Source organism: Alosa sapidissima, chromosome 13 (genome assembly GCF_018492685.1).
Source record: "Alosa sapidissima isolate fAloSap1 chromosome 13, fAloSap1.pri, whole genome shotgun sequence".
NCBI lineage: Eukaryota > Metazoa > Chordata > Actinopteri > Clupeiformes > Clupeidae > Alosa > Alosa sapidissima.
The window spans coordinates 23,118,873-23,123,146 of record NC_055969.1 but is presented as its reverse complement, the minus strand read 5'-3'; the positions used below and the strand labels follow the sequence as shown (position 1 = coordinate 23,123,146).

Below are 4,274 nucleotides of genomic sequence, written 5' to 3'. Positions count from 1 at the left end.
AGCTTCACGTTTCTCAGAGGACCTGCAAGACTGCTCTCAACCTACTTCGCCTGATTTGCTTTGTTGGAGCCACACAGATGTCTACACAACATCAAAATGGTAAGGCCTAATGGTCTATTATGAAATTGCAAAACGCATTGTTTAGACTAAGCCAAAGACCATGGCATTCCTTATGTGATTGCCGTATAAGTTACAGTAGCCTAATCTTAAGTAAAAACAATTCTCTGTCCACCACAGATTCTACAGTTGGAACAGTTTTTTTCTCAGTTGGGTAGAGGATGTGTTCTATACCCAAAATACAATATTAATTGTCAAATTCTGTCTTTCTTTTTTACTGGGACTAAACAAAAAACAACTTATGGCTGTTGGCAACATTATTTGTCCTTTAAATGCATCAATTAGCTTTGAAAAACACATTTGAGAGGTGGTGTCAATTAAATGCACTGTACTACGGTCAGCTGACCAATTGCTGTTGGAAGTGCCCAAGTCCAGGCTAAAAACCAAGGGGGACAGAGCCTTTGCAGTAGCAGGCCCCAGACTCTGGAACTGCCTTCCCCTCCACATCTGTGCAGCCCAGCCCAAGTCGCTTTCAAATACTCTCTTTTTTTACATTATTTTAACTCCTTCAGTCATTGTCTTGTTGCCCTTTTCATTTTTTTTTTCTTTCTGTTTTAGGTCATTCTTTTGTTTATTGCACTTAGCACTTTATTGTGAAGCACTTTGGTGCAGCTCAGCTGTCTGTAAATGCGCTATAGAAATAAAATTGGACTTGACTTGATTTGACTGTAGACCCTGTTTAAGAGGATTGATGGTAATACATAATCCTAAAAATAGTCAGTTCTGCTTGTAATTAGCCTGTCTTCTGTTGCTCTCTATTTCATAAGCGGTCTGGGAAAACCCATTCATTCTTTATTGCCAAATGGGGAGGCGATAGCTTTATGGTTATTGAGTGAAAGTAAAGGCTTGTAGAGAAACCGCAGACTCTTGTGTTTGACAAAGGCTCTCTTTCTGTCTTTCTTTCTATCTTCAGCCCCTCTCCAGCCCCAATCATCTTTCACTTTCACAGGTGAACACCCTCTTAAAACAGCGACAGGCAAGTGTGCTGTTGTCTCTGGAAAAAAGGTTGTTTTTAAAAGACAAAATGCAAAACATGAACCAAAATGGAAAGTATGGAAACTCAGGAAAGGTGAAGCCCAGGGCAGAATTTGTCTGGTGTTTGTATGGCATCACAGGAGTGAAGATCATATCCTCATTCAGAATGGAAATACGGTGAAGGTAGGCTATATATTCCTGGTTGTCACATACACTTTTTCTTTGAAACACTCATTTCTACAAACATGCCACATAGCATAGACCTCTGAAGTTCGCCTACAAAAAAAACTGCCATCTTTGAGATCCGGTATCTTGCGATTTTTCCTATGGGAAAATAACATGGGTTTTTAAATTACAGCGTGGAAAATAAGTATTGAACACGTCAACATTTTTTTCAGTAAGTATACCTCCAGTGAGGCTATTTGCATGAAATGTTCACCAGACATTAGTATTAACTTAAGTAATCCACACATATTAAAAAATCCAAACATTAATGTCCATAAGTAGAGTTATGAGTAAAAAAGTGGAATGGCACAGGGGAAAAAGTATTGAACACGCTAAGAAAAAGCAGTACACAAAGGCAAGGAAGGAATGGCAAGGAGCGACCTGGAATCTATACATACTGTAGTTAGAGAGTAATTATCCCTCCTATCTGTGCAAATTAATATAAGCTGGGTTAGTACATATTGATGAGCTATAAAAAAGGTTTTTCGTTAAAGTTGTCACACAAGAAACATTTCATGATGGGTAAAGCAATATTATTGTAGCAAAACATATCAATGGAACTGGTTACAGATGCATTTCAAAACTTCAGAATTATCCAGTAAACAGTATTGGAGCCATTATCTGCAAGTGGAAGAAACATCACTGCATCATCAGTCAGCCATGTACAGGATCTCCTCACAAGATTTCTGACCAGGAAGTCAGAAGGATAGTCAGAAGGTAATGCATTCCACCGCCATGGCCTCTATGCACACTCATGCATGACTATAACTGAAGAAAAACATATTGAAGCTTGTTGAAAGTTTGCTACACAACATTTGGACAAGCCTATGAAATACTGAGAGCATGTATTCTGGTCAGATGAGAGCAAAATTGTACTTTTTGGATGTCTGTCATACTACACCAGCTAACCAGTAGGCCACGGCTGCCCAATTGAAGTTATAGCTTCAATTTCAGTTTTTTTCAACTGCTTACACAGCTTGTCACACAATTTTCTAAACATGTCTTCCAAATAGCCCCATACCAAATCTGCAAAACCATACACTAATTCTCAGTGTTTGACTCAGTTTTCAATTTCCTAAAACACATTTTGCAAAACACCTCACACAATTTTCTACCTAACACACAAAAATCTAACAGGAAGTAACTTGATTTCGTTTTTCAAACACAACCCATCAAAATGCCACTCTTATTCACCAGTGCTTCTCTCTCTCTCTCTCTCTCTCTCTCTCCTCACATGTGTAAACACTCATTACTTTACTGAACACCATCCAATCATTGCCTTAGTATAGGCATATGAATAGATATACTCTCTATACTGTATAGGTATAGACCCTTTCTATCTGCTCCTAGAGGATTTCTGGTTGAAATGTTCAGAACCAAGCAGATACTTGAAAGGAAAATTACTGTAATTGGACTTTAGCTTAAAGTAATGTTTTACAAAAAGTCGACTTAATGTTAAGCTCGTCTTTTTTGCTCTATTTGTGTTTGTCCCCAAGTTACCATTAGCTCAATACATTTTTCTGTGCCTCCAGAAATGGCTTAAGAATGCTTAGGAATGTTTGTTTCTGTAGTTGAAAGGGTCTATAGGCCTATGAATACACAACCCCCCCCCCCCCCCCCCCCACACACACACACACACACACAAACACACTTTTCTTTGGAAAAAGCAGTGATTTGGTTGTAGTCAGTCATTTCCGTCTTAGGCAAAATCAGCGTTTTTCAAGACTCCATGTATATCTGGTGGTCATTGTATTTTGCTTTGTTTTTTTTCTTGTTGGCTGTAAAATACTGTAAAAATAATAATTCGCAACAGCAAATTATTTGGGAAAAATCACTATTTTTGGTTTCAATATTGCTTGCATTTTTACTGTGTATTTCAACTTCTCTCTTGTATGGAAATACATAAAGCCCATGAAAGATAGAAGAGTTTTAGGTTTTGAGCAACAGTGTGTACATGAAGTATCCAAAATGTCATATTATGACAAAAGTGTTTATAATGTGAGGCAAATGTTTGCTTTAAATATGTGTTTATGACATTTTCAATGTTGTGTGTCATTTTGCTGGAGATTTGAGGATAAATAGAAATAGAGTTTTGAAAATGTGTGTAAACAATTGTAAAAAACTAACACCCGGATCTCCTTATATGGGCAAAGATGGCAGCTTTGGTTCTTTTTTGTAGGCGAACTTCAGAAGTCTATGGGTTTTCAACCAGTGATCCGCACCGCACCACAATCACATACCAAAACCAACCAACCATCATAACCACAACCACTAGTGGATCAACGCAACACTCTCACAAATCACACAGTGCACATGTACAAGACACTTTTCCCACTGATTGACCTTACTATTTACCCATCATTTAAATCAGAATTAATGTTCTGAGTTATGTTTAATGTTAAAGTATTTTAACAATATTATGTGCCTTATTTTCCCCCCAGCTCAAGCGTGTCCCTAATTTTGAGAAAAATATAAAGGGATACCTGAATTATACTGAATGTCATTTTCATTGGTGCAATCTGAATGGAAATAAAGGCAGTTTGCAGTGTGCAGCAGCAAAGGATTTATACTTGGCAATTGGCAAACGTTGGCTGATTGCCAGCAAAACAGCAGAGCCAGCACTGTTCGAGTTGATTTAGATGTTGATTTACCACAAATCACATATCTTTAATTCCCCTCTTGCAACTGTTTTAATTAAATCATATTTGTTTTATTGTGTTTTATTACTCTTTTATTTATTTTGTCTTAACCCTCCATGGCATGAATTTAATTTTTTTTCGTAGAAAAAATATTTTGCCCCATCTTTAGAGAGCTTGGGGGTCCCTGTAGGAGAGTGTTTTTCATCTCAATTTCATTTCAAGGTTCAACTTCATGCTTATGCATTAGACTAGGCATACTAAGTTCTCTCCCTAATCCTAGACTTTCACATTGCTTGTTTGTTTGTAATGGATGCAAAA

The 4,274-nt window shown here is 37.4% G+C and overlaps 1 long non-coding RNA gene across 1 annotated transcript; it reads left to right on the top strand.

Moving 5' to 3' along the window:
- LOC121679855 lies at positions 1 to 4,274 on the top strand. The gene is made up of 3 exons (XR_006021447.1): positions 1 to 99; positions 1,031 to 1,275; positions 3,759 to 4,274. It is a non-coding gene; the product is annotated as an uncharacterized LOC121679855 (long non-coding RNA).